Below are 25,581 nucleotides of genomic sequence, written 5' to 3'. Positions count from 1 at the left end.
CCCAAAGCCACAGATACCTGTGGATCAATTCTTCATTATACCCTATGGGAATTGGTCTCCATAGGGAATAATGGCATGCCCAGCAGACATTTTCCCCTCCCCCACTTTCTGATGATCCTGAAGCAGGGGGAGAGCCTCCAAACTGGGGGATCCCCTGCCCCCACCTGGGAACTGGCAGCCCTAATGCTTGAAAATAGCAATGGTTTTCCGCAGAGCATGGCTTCCTCCTCTCTCCTCCTCCCCAAGGGGTAAGGACAAAATTGGTCTTTTAAGCACCACCTATATTAATCACAGAATTGTTTACTGTTTTAATTATTTTTATTCTTATTTATGTTTTTGTAATTAACTTGAGTCGTATATGGGAGAAGATGGTCTATAAATCAAATAAAATAAATGTTTCTTTCTGGACAATTGAAAAGTGAAGGATGCTGGGGGGGGGGGGTTTAGGATATGAACTAGAAGAGTTGATGAATTGTGGGTCTGGCATTTCAGTAGCATTTTATTACTATTTACACATGAAGTCAGTTCCAGAAGGAAAACTGCACATCCAGAATTCCCAGTATCTCACTGTTGGCTTGGCTTTTGATTTATTGCAGTTCTTGAGATGTGGTCATTTATAACTCAATTGTAACCAACATAATGAGAAAATTAATGATGGTATCTCTACTGTTGTTAGCAGAGCTTTTTTGGTAGAAAAAGCCCATCAGGAATGCATTTGCATATTAGACCACACCCCCTGACACCAAGCCAGCCAGAACTGCATTCCTGTGCGTTCCTGCTAAAAAAAAAAGCCCTGGTTGTTAGTGGTTTTATATTTTAAATACCACAATATTTTTGGAATCATTATTGTGTTGTGGTAGAATTATTTTATACCAGTGTATCAGATTCTGTTTATAATTCTAGACAACGATATTGTCTGCACAGAAATACAATAAATATAAATGTGGATTTGGGACAGACTGTGTGCTTTAAAATGATTTTCCATTGTGAAAACAGCAGAAAACAAAATGCTTTTGTAGTCCCTAAGTGATCAGAATATGTTTTCAAATTTATAAAGGCTGAATGGGATGGGTGTTAGGGAACAGAGACATGCACATAATAACCTACATCACCCAACCATCTATGGTTGCCTACCTCCAGGTGAGGCCTGGAGATCTCCCATTTTTATCATTGCTCTCCAGACAACAGAGATCAGATCCCCTGGAGAAAATGGCTGCTTTGGAAGCTGGACTCTCTGGCCACTGTACCCTGTTGAGGTCCCTCCCTTCTCAACCCTTCACCAGGCTCCACCCTCAAAATCTCTATTAATTTCTCTATTAAAGTCTCTATTAATAAAACCATAAAGTGTGATAACTAAACACTTACAATGTCACAAAAAACTTATGTTTTCTCTTGGTTCATTTCCAAAGCTGAATGCACTGAGAATTCCACTGGCAGCTAAATAACCAACAGCAATATCTTACCCTCTCTAAGACACCTGCAGCTTCTCTACAAGTAGTAGATCACCCTCCTCCTTTGTGTATTATATAACTATTTCATAAAAGGAAAAGTATTTCAGGACTTCACCAGGCTCATAAGACAGAAAACAATTAAGTAATTACACATTGACTGTGTCAGTTATTTATTTCTACTGGAAAGACCAGATGCAACTTTAAAAATGGCAAACAGCTAATGTACAGGTTATAAATCACATTCCTACAGTTCCACAAATTCCTTTAAGCATGACTCTGCCACAAAAATGACTCACAGACTGTACTTTATCTAGCTTCCAGTGAAGTCAATGGTACAATCCGCATTTCAATGAAAATGTATTTAGTCTTTTACTGGTTCATTAAACACAAATATTTCCAGTCACTAAGATGTGTCACATTGGGGAGAGTTCAGTAATTTCAATTATGTAGATTTTCATGATCTATTAATAAATAATTGTATTCTATCCCAATTGTTATCTCTATTACAGTCATATAGTTATTCCTAAACATTGTTACTTACAGTTCAAAAAACAAATACTTTAAATTGATCCCCCCTCCCAACTTCATATATTACTTTGAGGGAATCTGGGTATCTACCATTAGAAGAGGAATACTGGTTCAGATGAACTTCAGTAAGATCCAGCCTGACAATCCATAGGTTGGGTCTCAAGGAAGATGTCCATGTATATTGCAGCCTTTACACAAGCAGAAATGTACTAAAAAGCAGCTTGCATTGAGTTACTTACTGCATTTCAAATTTGTGCAAAGCTGTATTTAGTGGAATTAATAAGAAATGGTATCAACATGTACTGAAATATCTAGCATTATTGCTCACACAAGTGGAACTCCACTAAGTACTGACTGACTCTCAAGCACATTTTTATCTTGCCCTTCCTTTCCTAAGTGAGTTTGCACTTTCATTCATACATTTATGAATCCAATCCCATGTCCATAAGATTATGCTACAGGGTTGGAAGAAGTTTTATGCATCCTACAGTCCTCAATGAACATGTGGAGCTTGCTAACTCAGAACCTCTGAGTGCAACGCTAGACTGTGCACCCACTGGCAGACTAAGATGTGTCACATTGGGGAGAGTTCAGTAATTTCAATTATGTAGATTTTCATGATCTAGTAATAAATAATTGTATTCTATCCCAATTGTTATCTCTATTACAGTCATATTGTTATTCCTAAACATTGTTACTTACAGTTCAAAAACATGATAACCTGATGTGCATCAAAGAGGCTAGCTTTTAAATAAAGAAGTTCAGCATTATACCATCATTGTTGTTAGCCGCCCTGAGCCGCCTAGGCGGGGAGGGCGGGATATAAATGTAAATATAAATAAATAAATCATGGTGATGGCATTCACACAGACCAATGACTCTGAATTAACTAGCAGTGTAGCATTCATATGGAAACGTAAACTGAATTGGTACAGAATGCTGCTGCCAGAATGTTGGCTAGAGCTGGTCATAGGGACCATATAAATTCAGTCTTGTTCCACCTACACTGGCTACCAATGTACTTCAAGGCCCAATTCAAGGTGCTGGTATTGACCTTTAAAGCCCTATATAGTATGGGACCAGCATACCATAAGAGCAACCTGCTCCTGTATGAACCTACCCAGTATGATTGTGTTCTGAAGCTAAATGGGTTGCAACCTAAGAAAGGGCCTTCTAGGTCATGGCACCAAGGAGATTTTTCCATCCTCTTCTTACTTTGTTTTCTACCAGCAAGTGTTTCTGTTTTGTTTGGTGGTCCTGCACTGACCCTCCTTCCTGTTTACACATTTTATTTAGTTGTCATTTTGTTTTATATATGTATGAACATGTGTATTTTTAAGGCTGTTTTTACTTTTTTCTTAATTGTTCTATCACCTTGGGGACCTAAATTGAATGGAAAGAAAGCATTAAAAATAAAAATTTTAAGAAACCCTTTCTTGCCAAATGGAAGATACATGAGCTTTCAGTAGTAAACAGAAAAAAATAACAATTCAGAGGCCAGAGAAGAAAATGACTAATACCCTCCTGGGTAAAATAGCAAATAGTTTTCGAACAGAAAAGAGTCTGAGTCCAGTGACACCTTTACAACCAAAGCCACGGTATCAGCTTTCCTGTGTATGCACACTTCTCCAGATACAATGAAATGGAAGTCCATACATATAGGTAGAAGTTGAGAGCAGTAAAGTTAGCATGCAACGTAACAAAGATGTTTAACAGATACAGAGACCAAACAGGAATAACAAGAATAGTTGATATGGTTACCATTTGTTTGAGTTTAATTCTGCGGGGAAACAGTGAAGAAAATAATGAGCAGATGTATCCTAAAGTGTGGAATGCTGAAAGTAATCAACTGAGACCCTGCTATTATGCTCCATCAGTCTCCTCTCGAGCATGGATGGGACCTTACAGCATCTTTTTCACTGAAGTGGGGAGACTGGCTGTGTAGTTATCTCCCCTGTCTGCAGACCAGAGAAATACATTCCAATCTACCATTCCAAATTACATTGCATTCTACAGTTTGTTATGTTATATTACAATCTACTATTCCAATCTATTATTCCAAATAAGAAATAAAGTAGAGAACATATGATCCTTCTTGTGAGATCAGATGTAAGGGCTAAATGAGGCTAGCATATGGAGTAGTGAGATAACAAACCAACACAGCTACCCACTTGAATCAGTTTTCAAATAGGTTACCAGAATTGCCTCCAGCATTCTGAACATGGGTTAATATATAACTCAAAGAATTAAAGCTATGAAACTAAAAGGGGGAAGCAGTCACAACAGTAAACACACTGGATAAAATTTATGAGCTTGGATAACTTGCCAAAGTCATCTAGGTCTTTATTTGCACAACTGGATTAAAGACATATCTTCAAAAGAGATCTTCCATTTGTGCATGTTTCATTATTACAATCACACAAGACTGCTAGAGAACAATTTTGACATACATTCATCCCACTGTTCTAAATCTTGTAAGATATACATTTTTATTTAAAAAAATGCTCAGCTATACAAGAGAACCACAGTCAGGAACCAAAGCATTACTGAGACACTGAATGCAGAGCACTCTGAACATTCTCCATTGCTATATGAATGCTATATCTAACACCAGTACAGTAGCAGAACAACTGTCCTAAAGAAGCCACAAAAATAAAGTTGCATATATCAATTATGCTGTCTCCCCCACCCACAGCCTAATCTTTGGCTGTATTCAGACATCACACCAGTCATCTGGGTGAGTGTATTTCATCCCATGAACCAGTATTATAAGTATGAATTGAGTAGGAAATAAATTCCAATCTGTCCAGGTACCTATATTCACACATCATAGAAAATGAGATTTTGATTGAAGCCTTTACTTACAAATCAGAAAACTTTCACTTGCACACTACAGGTGAAGAGAAGAGGAAGGGAGAATACACTAACATACATGTCATGACATCCATCTGCAACCTACATTGCTCTACTTGACTAGTTCATGTGAGCCCCAACAAAACACATCTACAGTGGTCTGAAGCTTTAAAGAAAGCCAGGAAGAAAAAACAAGAGACAATAACAAAGCTGTCTGCACAAACCATTAACAATTAAGCTAGTCTGCCAAACTCAGGGCTTGCACATCTCCTCGCCTCTGCTTCCAAAGTTACACTGGGCTTTCCCACAGTCAAACTCTGGCTTTGGGGGGGTGGGGTGGCTTAGCACTACCTGAGATACAATTATGGTCCTTGACTAGGACAATAGATCAGTCCAAATTACTAGAAGGTTCTGTGCAAGAACAGAATCAATTTTTAATTACAAATAAACCAAATTCTCCATAAAAAGACTTTTAACAAGTATTTCCTCAGCAGCAGCATCCACACTGTGACTCAAAATGGGAGCAGTTCACATAAATCAAAGGTAACTGACAGTTGGAGTTGTCTAATGACAGACCCCAGTTTGTGGCAACAGAACAGCAAGATTCCTGCAGTTGCTGACAGCCTGCCCAATGATCTTCAGTCAGATGAAGCCTTTCCTCTTCTTGTGTATTTCTCTTGGAAGACACAGGATGCAGCGTAAGAGCCTTGGATCCTCATGGTGCTTTGCAGTTATTTAAAGCTTTATTTCAGAAAAGATACTGCACAAGCATGGAAATAACCATGCAATACACAGTTCCAGATGTCAACCATCATTCTGAAAACAGCATAAGCATCCATCCAGCTTTCTACCAGCTCGCAAAACTACTTTTTTTCCTCTATTAAAAAATTCAAATTTCTCCCTTTCCAAATATTTTGAATCTTATAATTCAGACTGGAGAATCCAGCTTTGCAGCTTCCTCTTCCCCCACGCAAGTGGGTCTGCCAGTGACCCAAATGGGTGTCCCAATGACCAATGTGGCTAAGGCAAACTGTTCCCTTGATCACCTATTGATAGGTTCAAAGCACAGGCAAGTGAAAGGAAGCCACTGACTTACATGGCCCTTGCTATAATATTTTCATGTAGTGTGCTTATTTACACTTGTTTATAACCTTGTATTTATGCCTTCTAATCTCAGATTTGTCAGCAAATTTCTTGACTTGTAATTACTGCAATTAGTTGCATCCTCTGAAAGACCCACATTTCCACTCATTACAGCACTCCTCCACCTGCACCTGTTGGTATGATCTTGGGTTAGTCAAAACTCTCTCAGAGCTGCTCCTCTCCAGAGCAGTTCTCAAAGAGTTTTCTCAGCCTCACCTACCTCACAGGGAGTCTGTTGTGGGGAGAGGAAGGGAAGGAGATTGCAAGTCGCTCTGAGACTCCAAATGAAGGGTAGGGTATAAATCCAATCTCATCTTCTTCTTCATATTATGCTACCATAAATTTCCCAAATCTGTATGTGTATATATATATATATATATATATATATATATATATATATATATATATATATATATATATATAAAATTACTGACAATCCCAGATGAATTTTGTAAATGCCACCGAGCAACTCTCCACTTTTTCGCCATATACAAGAATACATATACAGTGTTGACACACTGATGACATTCAGATACAGCAAACAAACCATGGCTTGTTCATTATCAGAATCTTCATCACAATTTAATCATAGCATATTATTCTGGTTTGCAAATCAGAAAAAAGGCACTACTTATCATACTGCCCAGTTTTTACCAATCAACACAGAATTGGCTGTTTCCAGGTAGTCGTCAATGTAGGTGATTGTGGAAAACATCTACTGGGGATCCTGGTGATGCAATGACAGTCAGAATTGACAATGCTGACATTAATAGAGCAATGGTCTGATTCTTTATAAGGCAGCTTTATGTGTTAGTACAGAGTCAGAGATAGGGAAAGAGGGGCAAGGCCAGCACACCCACTAGGTGACCTTAGGTGGTCACCTAGGGTGCGGCCCTGGGGCACTGAATTGAGCACCCCCATGCAAGGGTGGAGGCCGCCCCCTCCCTCCTGGGTGGTTTAAAACACACAGGAGGGCACCCAGGAGCAGCAGCTCCCCTTCCCACTCCCAGGAAAGGCCTTTAAATCACCCAGGAGGCCCCCACCCTCTCAGCCTAGGGTGCCAGCAAGCCTGGCACTGGCCCTGAAGAGGGAGCACATGTGCCCAAGGACATCCTTGGTCATTTTCATTTGATCATTTTGCCTGAATGCAGCTGTAGACTGATTGTTAATACTCACAACTGCATTGCAGGATTTTGGGATTCTTTATCACTACACATTTTTGTGTTCTCATTTTACCATTGTAAAATACGCCCCTCTGAGATATTCCTGTAATTGAAACAATTAATTATATTCATATCTTTCAGATACATCATCTTCACACAAAATTGCAGTGGCTTCTATACGAGAAGCTATTATGACAACAATAATCTGCATTCCCTAGTTTTATACAATAAGTGTTTGATTAAACCATTTCAGTTTGTCATCTGATGTACTGCAAGTGAGGTAGACTCCTTTCTCCAACATGTCTTGTATGTAGCTCATAAACCTCCCCATCTAAAAAGTCACATCCTTTTCAACAAATCATATCTACCTGAAATACTAATTAACACTTTTTTCCCCTCAGGATATCCAGTATAAACTTTTTGATTCAAAGCTATACACTTTACATTCTGGTGAAACCTTGTGTGATTAAACTGTAAGCTGGTCTTTATAATAAATTTTTAAAATTCTGGTGAAACCATGAGGAGTTACTTCCTAATAAATGCACTTCAGGCAGTAGTTATATCAGAATAATGGAAGTTCAAGAACTTTCTATAGTCACCCTTTTAAAAATGAAACAAAGATCACTCATACATTCATGGGGTAAAAGGATTTTATTTTTCCAAACCATTTTGCATTTAGGACACAGAAAAAGCTTGGATAATGGGATGGGGTGGGGGGGGGATGCAAACCTGTTTATCTCCACTTGAATATGAACAACAACAAAATGAACAAAGAGAATATTTAGAAATAACATAAAGCAGGGAAGTTTTTGTCTACCTTTTGGTTTGGATGTCCTTTTTCGAATCTTCATTTTAGGCAAAGAAGGCCAAGAGTAGTTAAAAGGCAAATCAGAGTCTGAGTCCATTGTGGGTGTTAAACAAATGGGGACAGACAGCGGCTCTTCAGAGCGGTGCTGTTGTTGTTTCCAGCAGCAAGTCAAGTGCTAGAAAACAAAAAGACTGAACAAGGCAGGATCAAATTGCCCACTAAACTCAGGAGAGGGAGAGGGCAGGACAAGCTTCTGCTCTGCAAGCATCAGAGCATGTGGGCAAATCAGACTGCTAATATTAAGGCAGACTCCAGCAAGTTAAAATGTGATGAACCCCCAAGAGTGGGACTGTTGCATCCTGGTCCACCGTTATTGGAAAGGTCACTGTGTGCCAATGAATCATTAACTCACCTCTTCATTTTCAATGTAAATGAAGAATAATCTGACTTGTTGGAGAAGGAGGGCTTTCTTTTATCTCACAAGAATATAATAAACGCAAGCAAGACTTTTTAAAAGGTTAATTTGTATATGCCTTGAAATATGAAAAAAATAAGGATTTCAAGCTTCAGAAAGAACCATGAACCCTAATGAAAAAAGGTGAAAAAATGTTCAACCGTGTTTTTAAAGGTCAGACTTTCATCCAGAATTTACAGCATTAACAACCCTGAGCTTTGTCAATGAAGCAACAGGCAGCTCAATGATCAAGCTCCTATCTTTCCAAAATTAAAAGACAGAGTGCACGTGCACGCACACACCCCTTCATTGTCAGGAAGGATAAGCCACAGGAGATGTTCGCCTTTTCAAAATGCATTCCCTGAAAACTATTATTTTTGGCTAAGGCAGCCTTTGAGATTGACACTGAACCATAAGGATTTTTGTAAGGCTGGCACCTTGACAGACTCAGCCTGCCCCCCATGCAACGCACAAAGGAGCTAGTGACTAATGTACAACAAGTCTCCCATTCTTACACAGTCTCCCTGAACAACTCGACAGCAATTAGTATTCAGCAGAAACTCATTATCCCTCCCCCACTGTTACACTACACAAACTTCAGAGTTTTTTTTTAAGGATCGAACATGGCTGCACAAAAGCTGAAGCAAAACTAAACACATCTGCTGTTTCTTGAATAAACTCCACTGGCAGTCACCCCCACCCCCACCCAGTGTAGATTTTTACACTCTTCATAATAGGGGGAGTGTAGATATGGAGATCTGCTTAAATGTCAGTTTTGGAAGAAGATGACGACATTGGAGCTTGTTAACATTCCTCTGTTTCACATCTATTATTTTTCAATCAGTGAGACACTTCTGCTTAACAAATTAAATGATTACTCAACTCACACTGTTGGTGACAGATGAATTACACATTTGCTGGACAGAATAATTTAGATACAATTCAAAAAATGGCATTTTATAATGACTGGGTAAGTTTGAACTAATCACACTTAGCAAGCTCTAAATAAATGTCTTTATTATTCTTTTTACTGCCTCAGTTGGTTCTTTATTTATTATGCAAGAACCACAGAGGTCTATTTTTAAAACTCTACCTTGATACAGGCAACCATACTATAATGCAGATATGTCCAACAGGTAGATCGCGATCTACCAGTAGATCGCGGAGGGGTCAGAGGTAGATCACCAGCCCCACTTGGTCTCATGGTTTGCTGGACAGGTGTTTGGGTTTTTTGATGATTGGTGTGGTGGTATTTGATTATTGGTGCCAGTATGATGAATTCTTATTTTTACTTTTAGAACTGCATGCGTGGTTTTGGCATCACCCAGATGTCTTCAGTTTCTGTTGATCTTTAATACTTTGGGACAGTGACAATTTTGGACCAGATTCAGTCAGTGTTAACTTAGCACCCCAGCCACCCCAGTATAACGAAGATGAGTGTTCCAAAGAAGAGCAAAACCTATCACTTTCATGATGAATGGGAAATGGAATACTTCTTCATCATGGTGAAAGACAAGTGCTGTTGTCTACTTTGTAATACCGCTGTATCCTTGCCCAAAAAGAGCAATCTGGAGCGTCATTATAAGGCTCTGCATAGCAATCAGTTTGATGCTGATTTTCTACCCAAAAGTGAAATTCATAAACTGAAGCTCAAAGAACTTAAATCTAAATTTGCTGCACAGCAACAGTTGTTGGCGAAGCCAAGGTCACATTCGGTCAATGCAACCATGGCATCCTTCAAGGTCAGCAACCTGATCGCAAAGAAATGCAAACCTTTCAATGAAGGAGAATTTGTAAAAGATTGTTTTCTTGAAGCAGCAGACAATCTTTTTGAAGGATTTAAGAATAAGAAAGAGATCATAGCTGCTGTTCAAGATGTACAATTGTCAAGAAACACCGTTGTTAGGCGAATAGAAAAGATGTGTGGAGACACAACTGAACAATTGTTGGCGGATGTTTCAGTTAGTGTTGCTTTCTCACTCCAACTGGGTGAATCTACAGACATAAGAGACATAGCCCAGTTACTAGTCTTTTCCGGATGGTTTCTGAAGACTTCAGTGTTAAAGAAGAACTACTTGGAATGATTTCTTTAAAAGGGAGAACTACCAGTCAGGAAATATTCAGCTCTTTCCATTCTTTTGTGACAAAGTGTAATCTTTCATTGCATAAACTTGTTTCCATCACTACTGATGGAGCAAGAGCAATGACAGGTGAGGTTAACGGTTTCATAGGCCTCTGCAGGCAGAATGACGACTTTCCAGATTTCCTTTCTTACCACTGAATCATTCACCAGCAACTTTTGGCAAGCAAGAGACTCAATACAAAGACTGTCATAGACATCACTTTCAAAATTGTAAATTCAGTTCATGGAAGATCACTTCAAAGACGGCTTTTCAATCTTACTCTTGATGAAAGGGCAGTGGAAATCATTTTGCACACAGATGTATGGTGGCTAAGTAGGCACAAATTTCTGCAAAGATTTCGTGATTTGCTGAATGAGATAAGGTTTTTAAAGGAGAGGGGAGATGACAAAGCAGAGCTGGAAGATGAGGAGTGGTTATGTGATCTGGCATTTGTCGCTGACTTTACAGGCGAACCAAGTGATATGAACATTGCAGTGGTGAGATGATGAGTACAGTTTCATCCTACAAGAGCAAATTTGAGCTAATGATGACTGACCTTGCAAACAACACTTTTGATCATTTTCCTAATACACAGGACCATCTGTGTATTATCCAAATTTTGTTTTTCAGAACAAGAAGTATGTGACAGAAATCTGCTCTGTTATCCAGGAATTCGAAAAAAGATTCTGTGACTTCCAAAGAATTGAAAAAGTTGTGGAATACTTGTCATACCCATTCAAAGCAGATACGGACATTAAGGAAACTGCAGCTGCTATCAGTAAAAATTACTCATTGAACAAGCCATCTCTTGAAAAAGAAATCGGCCCCTTCCCAGCCACACTGGCAATGCCAGTCATAGGCTGGGGGCCGCGCTTTGCCCTCCCGGAAGGAGGGAGGCTGACGTCGGCTTCCCGGCCATCCGGGAGTTCGAGGAGTGGGCGTGGAGTCGGGGCTATAAAGCCCGGGCTCCCGCCCGTGTTGCACAGTTCTCTCGTGGCTCTCAGCCCACCCACCCACCCTATGCAGTACAGATTTTACCGGTCGCCTTATTAGGGGCCAGGTAGGAATTTTTTCATATTCACGGAATTGGCCTGTGTGAATTTGTTTTTTGCCTACCTTGTACTGCATGATAGTGTAGGGAGTAGGGTGAGGTTAGGTAGATTTGGTTACTTGGCAGGATGAGGTATTGGCTACAGCCTTTTCAGGGGAGCACCTATGGCTCTGCACCAGTGGGTGCAGGTGGTCTGTATGAACGGTAGATGGGCTTCACGGCTCAATGCTGGGAGTGCAGATCACGACAAAGCCTCACCTGGGCAGATCTTTCCTGAGTGATTGATGCCGACAGAGGTGGAGGTGGAGTTTGGGCCTGGCCGCTCAGCACCGGTCGGATGGTAGTGGCCGTGTGCTGGGGGCAGGGTGGCTCGCCTTCTAGGACAAGGCGGGGTCCTGTGTTTTGACCCCAGGGCTTGTTCTCCTAGGCCTATACCTCTTGCCATTCTTATTTTTCAAGTTATGTTTAAATAAAGCGGCCCGGGTTTTTATCCAACACACTGTGTCAGTCTCTTCATTCCGACTGGGGGGGCAAATAGTAACCCTTAAAAATGACATTTTTCTCAAGACCCATGCTGAGCAAGAATCGTTTTGGAAGTTAATGCCTAGAGACAAATTTCCCAACTTGAGAAGATGCAGTGAAGCTGTACACTCCTGTTTCGGTTCAACTTATTTGTGTGAATCTGCATTTTCCCATCTGAAAATGACAAAGAGTACACAGCGTTCCAACATGACAGATGAACATCTCCAGGACTCCCTGAGACTGGCCCTCACGCAATATTCAACCAACTTCAAAAAGCTGGTGGATGAAATGCAGGCTCAGACGTCTCACTAATTAGCAAGAGTGAAGTTCTATAAGATTGCACAATATCAGCCTGGATCAATACTTGATCTACATTTAACACAAATTACTCAATAAAAGTTAAAGAAAGTTATAACAATAAAAAATTAAGAAAAACTGTTTGCAGTTCTTTCTGGATCTTCGTCTCTCTGTTTTGTTTTTGCTTATTTTGCTTACCAGTAAATGACAGGTGCACTGTAAATGGGGGGGAGGGCAGTGGAACCCAACTTTGGTGGGTTAAAATCTAATTTGAAACTTAATTTTCATGGTAGTAGATCACCAGCACTTTTGACTAGAAAAAATAGATCACAACCTGTTCAAAGTTGGACATGCCTGCTATAATGTGTTATTTAGATAAACAATAATACAGGGCAGTGATTCTTAACAGGGGCCATTAGACCCTGAAGAGTGATCTAAACACGGGGGGGGGGGGGGGCATTCAGAACTTCAGCATTTTCAGCAGCCACTTCCATGCCACTTGCAATAACTTCTGGCAAATTCCAGCGGGGGAAGAGTTGTTTGTCTTATACAGCTCACACTGCCCTGAGGATAAAAGCCAAGATCCCCCGCCCCCGGGCCTATGCATGTAGTTGCGGCAAGGTTAAAAGCCACTAGTCTATAACTTCTCAATAAAGTGCATATCAAGGCATATTCAGTTTATCTGATAAAACATTATATCATTTTACTAACCTTGACTTACAGCCCAGAAGAACTGTGCAGCCCTAAGAATGTTTACTCTTAAGGAAGCCCCACTGAGCTGAATGCAGCTTGCTCCCATGTAATCCTTGCAGTGTGTTTAGGAATACAGCTTAAGTGGAGCACCAATATAATATTTTACTCTGCAAGGTATTTTTTTGCAACTTAGCTATCACAGCATCTGAAACTTACAGTGCAATCCTATGCAGAGCTATACCCTTCTAAGCCCACTGACTTCAAAAGCAGTGTATTTAACTGTCCTGTTCTTTCTCCCAAGAACTGGGAATAGTTTACATGAGGTTCGCAGGCAGCATCCCATTCTGGCAGCTTGTATTCAGCAGCAGACTTGTACCATAAGCCTTCAGATCATTCCCACAACACTGATGACTATGGAGTCATGTTCTCATCCTTCCCCTCCATCTTCAGCCTCCGGTTGTTGACACCAAAGGTGGCAGAGCCCACCCCAACTGCCAGAACATGGTGGGCCAGCCAGTGAATTCCTGGAGCTCAGCAAGGCTTAGCTACCCCCACAGGAATCTCTCCCACAGAGCAGCCAAGCCTCACAGGATTCCAGAGCTCATCCACCATTTTGTGGCAATTGGGGTGGGCTCTGTTGCTTTCATATCTTTCCTTCCCAGTCAAGCCTTGCAGAGCTCCAGGAACCAGCCAGCCAGCTGACCCACCATTCTTCAGCAATCAAGTGGGCTATGATGCCTCTAAAGTCAGCAGCAACAGCTGGAGGTGGAGGGGAAGGACCAAAACAAGACTCTGGAGCAACCAACAGAACAATGCTCAGTAAGTCTAAGGCAAGGCTGGCTCAGTCCATCCTTTCATTTTAAAATTTAAAGATACATGGGAGGGAGCTTACTGTCAGTTGTTGGAACAACTGGTGTGAGAGCTTATTTATATGAGAGCAGATGTAGTCCCAGAAAACAGCTCTTTAAAATTTAAAGGGACCAGGCACCAACAAACAGCTGTTTCACAGGCCAGATTTTTCTTTTGTCTCCCTCCCTGCCCCCAAACCTGCAACACTCCAGTAAGAGTAATTTATCTCCTGGAATTTCAAAAGCACTGGGTACAACTGAGCCAGTCCAAAATGCTGTTTTTCAGGTGTATGTTCAGCTCTGGAATGCCCAAATGCACATATCTATTACAATCATTTAATTATTAAAACCTTGCACTGAGCAATCCAAACTGGTTCTTGAAGGCAGCGTCTAACATAAACAATACATAAAAGCTAACACTAAGAAAACACAAAATAAAGCCACATAAAATCAAACAGAACCGGCCATAATATCAGAAAACCCAACAATAAAATGATATTTAAGAACATGGTGCCAAAATTGTGGAACTCCCTCCCTGGGAATATTCATCTGTCCTCTTCTATCATTATCTTCCATCAGCAGATGAATATTTTTTGTTTTTTCCTGGTGTTCCCTCAGTGATCCCTCTCCTTCCTGCTTTATGTTTGAATTTGCTATATTTTGTTTTAAATATGTATTTTTAGCTCTGGATTTTAACTGGTTATATGTTTATTATGCTGCTTTAATAGTTAGCCACCTTGGTACCCCTGAGTGGACAAAAAGGCAGAATATAAATTTTGTAAATAAAATAAACCACAGTTAAAACTAGGCCTATTATGCATGCACAGCTTACTGCAGAGAATCCGAGCAGTCAAGCCTTTAAGTTTGACTTTGGATTCTATGCCTGCCATAACCACCATTCTTTTTTCTCCAGTGTATTTAGTCTGCAGCTACAACCAAAAAGGCTTGACTGCTCAGATGCTCTGCAGTAAGCTGTTTGTGCAGACCAGCCAGAGTTCCTGTGCCTGTGTGAAGCCAATGGCTCCCTGCAGGTGCAGCTATGTGCTGCCTCCTCCTGCTGCCCAGTTTAAACCAGGCAGCAGGAGAGGGCAGTTCAGCCAGGCTCCCTGTGCCTGAGGGGTACTGATGGCTCTCCACAGGTGGAGCTTTGCACTGCCTTCTCTCACTGCCTGGTTTAAACTGGCAATGTAACAAGAAAAAGAGATCACAGTTAATGGGACAGGCAATGGAAGTTAAACAACTACTGTGATGATAAACAAAGTTTATAATAACCATTTAAAAACCTTCATATATTTTAATGCTCCACATTTTAAATTTTACATTCTTCATGTTATAATAAAAATCCAATTTAAATATCCATTCATGTATTTCACATTGTAAATTTTGCATACTTCATGTTGTAATAGAGGTCCAATATTAACATTTCCATATTGCAAAAAAAGTCTATGAGCACCCGGATATAGGCCCATTTCATCAGTAGACTTCTTCATGAGTCATGCCTTTCTATGTTTTTTCCAGGTGTAACAGCCACTAGTACTCACCAATGTTCATGATTCTTCTTACCACATCTTTTCTCTCAATCTGGAATAAACCAAGATTATTCTTGTGCTGTCATTATCTTGGTTTATTCCAGATTGAGAGAAAAGATGTGGTAAGAAGAATAATGAACATTGGTCAGTACTAGTGACTGTTACACCTGGAAAAAACATAGAAAGGCATTACTCCTGAGGAAGTCTACTGATGAAATGGACCTATATCCGAGTGCTCATAGACTTTTTTTTGCAATATGGAAATGTTAATAGTGGACCTCTATTACAACATGAAGAATGCAAAATTTACAATGTGAAATATATGAATGGATACTTAAATTGGATTTTTATTATAACACGAAGAATGTAAAATTTCAAATGTGGAGCATTAAAATATATGAAGGTTTTAAAATGGTTACTATAAACTTGGTTTAAACTGGTGGAAGAAGAGGCACACCAGCCAGGAGTCATTTCTCTTTTTACACAGTAATCAGAGACTACTGAGAGTCTCATATCACTAGACTCATACCAACTATAAAAAATATAAAACATCAAACAAGGGACACACTGATGAATGGCAGCAGGTACAGAGTGGGTGGAACAAACTAGATATGAGTGTGGGAGTGGTCTATGAGAGACAGGAAAAGGGGGAGGGGATATTATCCCAAATAATCTACAATATAAGAAGATATATTTTTAATCCATTTGGGAGACTGACATTTATCTCAGCTTTTGTAATTATTAGGATGCAGAAAGTGTTAATAATGGTTAAATGTTGACTGATATTATTTGTTAAAAATTATACTGACAGTAGGTACTGTTTATTTTTGGATTTGAAAATAAAACAAATCAAAAGTTTAAAAGAAAGAAAAGGGTGGGGGAATCTGAAGGTATCTGTATGCTCTTGAACTACCTTTGGCTAGGAAGCAAACCAAGGGGAAAACTGGCACAAAAGCACTCTCAGAAAACCCAGGGAAACAGCGAACAGAAAGCGAATTGAGTGTTAGAGGAGAAAAATGCAGAACGAAAAAGAAAACCCGACAGACATCCATGGTGACAGTAAGGCAAAACACCCATGCATAACAGGCCCTAAAAGCAGCATATCCCAGTATCAGTAATGATACAGTAATAAACGACAAACAAAACATATACCTTTCCCTTGTCTTCATCTTGTTAAAGTCTGGATTCCATATCCATCATATTTCTATACTCTTTCAACTCCCAATGATTATAGATGCTCTGCTTTCTACTTTGGTAGCAGCTGCTCAACCTTCTTCTTCTCAGTTATTATTCCTACAATGGGAGGAGATAGTAGGGTTGCAAGCCTCCAGGTGGGGCCTGAAGATCTCCAGCTTTTACAACCGATCTTCAGCTGGCAGAGATCAGCTCCCCTGAAAATGGCTGCTTTGTCCAACACAGACCTGGCAACCCTAGGTGGCAGCAGGGGAGTAAGAGAGGCACAACCTGTATTTTTCTCATTGCAGGGCTAAATAGCAGATTTGAGGATAATATAGACTAGAAGAAAAATTAAACACCTTCTTCCTAGCACATGTGGCTCTTTCACACATATTGTGCGGCTCTCAAAGCCACTACCACCCCCATTGGCTGCCTTGAAGAACACCGCTGGTGACTTGGAGAATGCATTTAAAGTTAAAATTGTTTTCTTTCCTCCTCTCCATCTCCTCCCTGCTCATATCTTGTGGCTCTCAAACACCTGATGTTTATTCTATGTGGCTCTTACGTTAAGCAAGTTTGGCCACTCTTGGTATAGATTAAAGGCACACAAAACAACTTTGCTGCAATTAAGTAGGTCTTGATTTGATCAGTCCTTGGATGGGAGACCTCTTGGGAACCCTATGTATGCCACTCAAGGGTCCATCAATAAAACACAGGATATAAAGCAAAATAAAACATTTTTTGTAAGTCCTTGAGGAAAACCTACAAGAATACCTTCCTTATAAAGGACAAAGACAGTCTGGTCTCTTTGTATTAAAAGTAACAAAGAAATGCAAAACTGGGTAAGGTGTATTGTTTTATTGAACCAAAAAAAAAAGATAGTCATCTTACCTAGCTTTCTGGATCCAGTACTGCAATATATTTTCAAAAATAATAGAAATCACACCTCTGCTTCCATGGTAGTAGTCTATAGATAACACCAAGGTGTTTGTGTATTTCCAGATCCAATATATGCTATCCATTGAGAATCAATGCAAACACACTTTGTCTGTGACAACAAATACTATGTCCAAAGAGACCCCAGTGTGCAGGTATTTCTTTGTCCCTACTCTGCTTGTTGCACAACATAAATCACCACATACCATTGTTTATGATACCTGTGCATTGGCCCAAAAACCTGCATAGGGTGAAGGGGGGTTACAAATTAAGTAAAACACTAAAGACATCTGTGAGGTTTGGGGTGTGGTTAAACGTGTGAAGGATCATGCCTTGGGGCAGAGGCTTGGAGTAGATAGTTTTCAAGTCTGTACCAGTCCGTGTCAATCTCTGTTTCTATGAGACAAGATTAGCAATCCCCCTATTAACTAACCATGATGGAAACAAGCCCTGGCATACTCTACTAGGGCTGTACAATGCTCTCAGCATGCTTTAAGGATGCAGTTGTGTAGGGGGATGCAGCAGTAATTCCCCATAGCTTTGGTCCTCTGATTTAGCTTTGTTAGGAGTCTTTCCTTATATCCCACAAGAGATAAATATTTCCCTTGCTATGGGAACAGTAACTCGCAACACCCAGTCTAACAACAGCTTCTACAACAATCTCTTCCAGGGGTTGAGGCTGCTACCAAAGTTGAATCCACTGGCTAAGAAAATCCTGATGTTGGTTTTACATATGAATTTTAAAATGAACATAAAAGAAAATAACGCATGAGGTCTTACATTATACAAAATGATCCTTGCCCAAATTGTTTTTCACATAGCCATAAATAAACAGTTTTTCTTAAAGACTAGCCAGTTTTTATTCTAGCATAAGTTTTTGTGGACTAGATGCCACTTCCTCAGATTTGTACGGTCAATTTATTAACAGAGGATCCATTTCTAACATTTGAAAAAGTCCACAAATTTTTATGATAGAAAGAAATTGGTTAGTTTTAAGGAATCACAAGACCCCGCTCTGTTTATTGCTGGAACAGATTAACACACTTTCCCTTCAGAATTTAAAGTCATTATTAATATAACAATTCCATTGGCATAGCTATACTCCAATACATTTTCTGTCAAAGAAGGAGAAATCTTTTTTTCCCCAACAGTAAGAGGTGGTTGCTTTAACTGCCTTATGAAGATTTATCACTGATTCCATATGCTTGTTAAAAAAAAAAATCTCCTGCAAATAATATCACACAAAGTGATTTGGCTGGTGTTCTTGTAACAGTCATTTCCTATGTTCCATAACACCAGTGTCCAAAATGTTAGCACATTTACACATTTCCATAAAATCAGCTTGTGAATTTTTGGATGAGAAGTTATCAGCAAATTTTATTCTATTCTAGTTTAATCAGTAGTCTTTCTTACTACAATATATATGAAATTATATTACCACCAGCGGTTGCTGCTGTAAATGGATCACTTGCTTTGTATCCTGCATGCACTTGAGCTCTGCATAAAAAGGTCATGGGCCTTCTGTGACACCTTGCATATTACAGTGTTTAACCTTACTTCCTTTCTGTGGCCCCAGCTATATGCACCTGTTTGTCAACCATTATATATCAATTAATATATGTAATTAAGTAGGTTCTAGCCCATAAAAGCATCTACTAGCCTTTCCAAGGTTGACGGGACCATCTGATTTTGCAGCAAGAGATTAACAGGGAATAATATCTGGAATATTCTCTGGAATAGTATCTGGAAAATTCACTAGAACAGTGACCAACCTCAAGCAAGTGAAAAGTTTGCACTGTAGTTATAATATGCATATGAATGGCAGAACTCAATAGGTTGGAGCTGAATGTCAGATGAAGGAAATTATAGGCCACTGGACTACAAAATTTATATGCCGAAGATATTGTTTCTAGCATATACTAGAAAGCTTCCAAAACTTATTTCACATACATTCTTACTCAGCCTTTCAAAAAACCTTAAATGAAGGCCAAGAGGCAAAAACCTGATGAAATATCTGAATAAAGGGCTTCTTTATGCCATCCTGCCAAAAAGTTGCTTTTAATTTGAGAGGGGGAAAAAGGTCCGGTCCTAGGAACCGAGACAACAGATGGTTGCGGTTCTCTCTGTTTGCTCCCCTCCCTTTTTTTTTAAAGCACCAAAGTCTGAAGGAAAGAACATCATGTGCCTGCTTAATATTTTTCTTGGAGATTGCTTCTCTAAACTCTGTTAACTCTTGTATAATCATACATTTTCAAACAATAAAAGAACATTTTCTCATACCTGCTTCCAGTCCTTCTCCCAACACCCGCAGAAACTTAGTTATGTGTATAGTACGCTATAACATTAATTCACTCGCTTGCCACTCAATAATCTGAAACCAGCTTTCATGGTTTTGAAAATATCAGTGTGTCAGAACTTAAAAGCTCTGGACTGTACAATCACGGTGCTCTGAGGATTTGTCATTAGGGAAGGGAGCACAATGTATGCTGCTCTGAGTTCCTGAAAGGAAGGGCAAGATAAAAATGAGCTTGAGAGTCATTCAGTACTAGTAATTATTTTGTTCACAAAATTCTCCACCAATTGACAATCATCATGTTCTATAAAATACCCCACTTTCATGATGAAAGGTAATAATAATATTAACATCTCAAAAATGGAAAATGGGAATAAAACCCTGCAGGAGGAACATGTGGTAGTTCTCCTTCCCAAAAATGCTTTGGGAAACAGAAAAATATTATACACATCACTTTTTGAAGATGATGAGAATCATGCAAAGATTAGAAGAAGAAGAATTGCAGATTTATTTCCCGCCCTTCTCCCTAAATCAGGGACTCAGAGCGGCTTACAATCTCCTATGTCTTCTTCACCCACAACAGACACCCTGTGAGGTGGGTGGGGCTCAGAGGGCTCTCACAGTAGCTGCCCTTTCAAGGACAAGTCCTGCAAGAGCTATGGCTAACCCAAGGCCATTCCAGCAGGTACAAGTGGAGGAGTGGGGAATCAAACCCGGTTCTCCCAGATAACAGTCCGCAGAGTCTTCCAGTTAAGAGCGGCTCTAGTTTAGTGTTCAGAGAACAAGTTTAACACTAAGTTTGCATTCAAGCATCACAATAAACTACACAACATCCTCTGGACAGTTTTCTAGGCATAAGTAACACAAACTCCAATTCATCTGCTTCTTGCCTCAGCTCTACAGCCAGTGAGATGAACACAAGGGCCGGTGTTACTCAGCAAGCTGCGGCTTGACATAATAATGAGCAATAAGGGAACAGAGACTACAAAAATGGCATCATGTTACATCATGATATCATTCCAGTTTTGGACCCAGAAGGAATCTCACAGTGCCACTCTAGAATATTTTCCTAATCTCTATGGTTTGTATCCCAGGTCTTCCCTTTATTTTGCTCCCAATGCTCCACTGGAGAGCAGACCCTCAGCGCAGGAGGTTGCCATACCATACCATACCAAACCTTTAATGGCATAATAGATTCAGATAAAGATACACAGAATATAAAAATTTAAACATTGGAGATAAAATCAAAATAAAACCGAGCTTACAGATACATTCAAACATGGTCAGAATTAAATTTAAGGATGTCAGCCAGAAATTTTGCCACAGCCTCACTAACCACCCCCTCAGTATCACTCAATAAATAATAACAGGGTGGCAGAATAGACAAATCTGGAGAAAAAGAAAGCTTGCCAAATAAATCTTTACGGAGGTTATGGTAAAAAGAACAATCAAGCAATATATGCTGGATTGAGTCAGGGGTATTCGCTCCACAGGAGCAAAGTCTGTCGGCTAAAGGGACTCGCTGATATCTCCCTTGTAAAACTTTGGAGGGAAACGCGTTTAGTCTGGCCAACATAAATGCCCTGCGATGACTTGGAGTGGTTAGGTCTGATAGATAATTGGGCATTTTGCCACAAAAAGCATAAAGACCTAAGGAAGCTGGAGAGCAAGTATAAGGGAGAGTTGGCCGTAATTTCGTTTCCTCCAATTCCCACAGTCTCAGTTTAATACATCTGAAGATATATGACTCTTCAGAGGTAGAAAAATCATCTACCTCTAACCCCAATTGATTGAGTTTAGACAGAAGCACTGCTGTCCAGGATGAAATATATGGGTCTCTTTTCATACAATCAAGAAGGCTGTTGGGATCTGTTCTAAAATGAATTTTGAGCCAGAATTTAAACACTGCAATCCAGGCTTTTGTCTCCACCAAAGACTGACCCACTTCAGAGCAGAGAGCAAAGTAGGACACACATTTTGGCAAACCAAGAATTTGTCTAAAGAATGAGGCTTGAATGCCCTCCACTTTCCTGGTAAAAGCTGAGATCCATATAGGGATACCATAGAGGATTTGGGCAAGCGTTTTGGCTTTGAATACTTTGATAGCTGCTGGAACTAATTGGTTGCCCCTTGCAAAGAAAAACTGTTTAATTTGAGCAGCTGAACACTTAGCCAAGTTGATGGTGTTGTTACGATGTGAAACCCAGCTTAACTTGTGGTTAAAAGTGATCCCCAAGTATTTAAAATTTTTTGTTTGCTCGATTGTTGAATTGCCAATAAACCATCTCTGTGGGCCCCAGCAATTTGAAAAGACAACTACTTTAGATTTGGTATAATTGATAGTAAGTGAATTACAATTACAGTAGTCATAAAAGGCGTTCAAATACCTTTGCAGGCCCACTCTTGTACAAGAGAGGATGGTAGTGTCATCGGCATAAAGTAATAAGGGGACCGCTCGGCCTGCAAGTTTAGGCGGATGACCATTGATAGGGGTCAAAAATTGTGCCAGGTCAGTTAAAAATAAATTAAAAAGATGTGGGGCCAGCACACAACCTTGCTGTTTCTCTTGAGGAAACTTCATTCTAATACCTTTTGCCAAGTGAAATTTTCTTCTAGCGGTGACTTGACTAGTAAAATCCCAGTGTTAAAGGGGGCAGGAGGTTGCCATTGAGGGCAACCTCACAACCTTACAAACCAACTACAGCTCCAACTTTGAAATCCCAGTTGACAAACCCTGATTCATGTGCCATCTGTAGTCAGGCAGCACAACATTCCTTAAAATATAATTTACACTTAAAATATTGTCTAAAAGAATTCATTCTGATATTTTTACAAGGTTATGGTAATAATCTTCAAAAAATTAATTTATATGATGGCCAAGTGTGCGCTTACTCATGGCCTTGATGCTGGTGGCTCCTTCGGCTCACGAGGTTGAATTTCTGCTCATGAGACTCTGCAGCTTACAGGGAACATTTCATACAACCTGTGCTCTATCAACTGCACTGGCTCCAAATTGAATACCAAAAACAAGTTCAAAGTATCAGTACTTACTTTCAAAGCCCTAAACACTCTGGGACCATAAAAACATAACAGAAGCCATGCTGGATCAGGCCAATGGCCCATCCAGTCCAACACTCTGTGTTACACAGTGGCCAAAAAACCCAAGTGCCATCAGGAGGTCCACCAGTGGTACCAGGACACTAGAAGCCCTCCCACTGTGCCCCCCCAAGCACCAAGAATACAGAGCATCACTGCCCCAGACAGAGAGTTCCAACAATAAGCTGTGGCTAATAGCCGCTGATGGACCTCTGCTCCATATGCTTATCCAATTCCCTCTTGAAGCTGTCTATGCTTGTAGCCGCCACCTCCTATGGCAGTGAATTCCATGTGTTAATCACTCTTGGGATGAAGTACTTCCTTTTAGCAGTTCTAACCCAACTGCTCAGCAATTTCATTGAATGTCCACGAGTTCTCGTATTTTGAGAAAGGGAGAAAAGTACTTCTTTCTCTACCTTCTCTATCCCATGCATAATCTTGTAAACCTCGATCATGTCGCCCCGCAGCTGACATTTCTCCAAGCTAAAGAGCCCCAAGCATTTTAACCTTTCTTCATAGGAAAAGTGTTCCAACCTTTTAATCATTCTAGTTGCCCTTTTCTGCACTTTTTCCAGTGCTATAATATCTTTTTTGAGCTACGGTGACCAGAATTATACACAGTATTCCAAATGAGGCCGCACCATCGATTTATACAGGGGCATTATGATACTGGCTGATTTGTTTTCAATTCCCTTCCTAATAATTCCCAGCTTGGCATTGGCCATGGTCAATTGTAACAAACACTGTGTAGTCATTTATTACCAGAATGACTTGCTGCCTTCAGCCTTTAAACCTCAGATGATCCCTACCTCCTCAGGACTGGAATGTCCCCACACTCAAATGCTGCTATAGTACCTTTTTTCAGTTACCTTCCCTGCATCAAAGAATTCTCAAATAAGAATTCTGAAAACAGGGATGTATGCAAATATAAGCAAGGAAGGGAGAAAATGAAATCCCTTTCAGCCCAATGCAAACTAACACCATGTATTATGTATCATGTATTAAAATAAGTTTATTCCACAGTTTTCATCCAAGTCACCCAGATGTAGGTAAACAGAATGGGCATCACATCAGTACAGCTGTACCCAGAGCAAACGGAGCAAGTCTGTTCCACTCTGCCACCTATCAGTAGCATTTCCACCGTAATCAAACACAGCATTGCCCCAAAAGTCCCTTTTTCCATTCTAGGATACCCCATAAATGCCCAATTCCATGCTACTTAATAGGTTTTGCATAACATTTCCTATGTACCCCCATCTGAAAATAGTAACTGACGTCATTATAAAAGCATCAACACTTCCAGGTTAGCAGAACGGTCTAGGCAAACTTTCAACATTAACACAATGACATATAGCACAGCACTTATTACCAAACCAGTGGCTCTGAACATTGGGCTGCATCAAAACAATTATTTCTTAAGATTGTCTAAAACATATCTGATGAAAAATGCTAATAAATAAGGTGCATGCGTCCTGCTTCTTTAATGATGAATAAGCTCTCCTAAACTCAGTTCAGTACTGGCTGGGTATTTACGAGCTTTCTTATTGAATCTGCAGAAGGTTTCTGGGAGTTCCCATCTCCTTTTACTCTTCTTAGGAATTGTAGTTTGGTTAGATTCAAGTTGCATCAAACATGAATGAGGCACTTGTATGATTGATTATTGACAGCCACCTCTGGATGCCAGGATATTGGACCACACACCTGCAGAATCATGTTCAATGTGCCAAGTTAGTGTAGAACTTCTGTGAAGAGTAGCACTCAACTCATAATGCAGCCAAGTGAAGCAAGTCAGATAATTGCCTGCTTCAGTTACATTGCTAATTTATCTCATATACTTGCATGTAGATCTTCCTGTCTCTCTGACTACCTCATTTTTTCAGCTGACATACAGGAATCCATTTCCTTTTTTCTGAAATAAATGTGGGAATCCGTATGTACCAAATCTCCCTATTTCTATAAGTACACAAAATTACATCCAGGATTCTGGATTAGGACCAAATTGTCTAAGTTTCTCTTTTTAATTAAAACCAGAATTAATAATTATCTGACTTATCTTATGCAGAAAAAACCCAGGGTATTTTTTTTTAATTCAGTTTATATTCTTGAAGAAAATAAGTGCATGTCTTGATTGATTATTGTGGGGGGGGAGACATTTAAGAATGCTGATAGAGGATTTAAATAAAAACAAAACATATCACTGTAACCCACAGCAGGTCTCACGGTGCAGTGCGCCATTCTGTTCAACACCTCAGTGACAAGCAGATAAATTGGATGAAGCCAAAAAAACCCAAACAGACAGATCGCTTTAAATCTTGTGTGCTACCCTGGTCACACAATGAAGCATGCCAAAAATTTGGCCTCAGATCTTTTTGTCTTGTGAAGTGCAAACTGTTACCACCAGAATATCTAACATCCTTAGAAATACAGGCAGGGAACTCAGCAATCCAAAGATTATCTGCTGCCCAGTCACTTAAACAATGCAACTGTGCAAACCAGAGTGTCTTTATTAAAAATTGTACAGTCCTTCAGCCCTTGCTTTATGAACAGATATTCTGGGCAGAAATGTACATCAACACATTTTAAGTTTTGAAAAATGAAACACTTTTCTAGTTAAAAT

At 39.9% G+C, this 25,581-nt stretch overlaps 1 protein-coding gene across 1 annotated transcript in view; it reads right to left on the bottom strand.

The window, feature by feature from the left end:
• The window catches only part of ARHGEF28 (Rho guanine nucleotide exchange factor 28), a 220,974-nt gene that overhangs the window by 96,202 nt on the left and 99,191 nt on the right, over window positions 1-25,581 (bottom strand). The window lies entirely within an intron of this gene.

The sequence above is a fragment of the Heteronotia binoei genome, chromosome 4, assembly GCF_032191835.1.
Source record: "Heteronotia binoei isolate CCM8104 ecotype False Entrance Well chromosome 4, APGP_CSIRO_Hbin_v1, whole genome shotgun sequence".
Lineage (NCBI taxonomy): Eukaryota > Metazoa > Chordata > Lepidosauria > Squamata > Gekkonidae > Heteronotia > Heteronotia binoei.
Note: the sequence above shows the minus strand (reverse complement) of the source record. Positions and strands in the feature narration are given on the sequence as shown.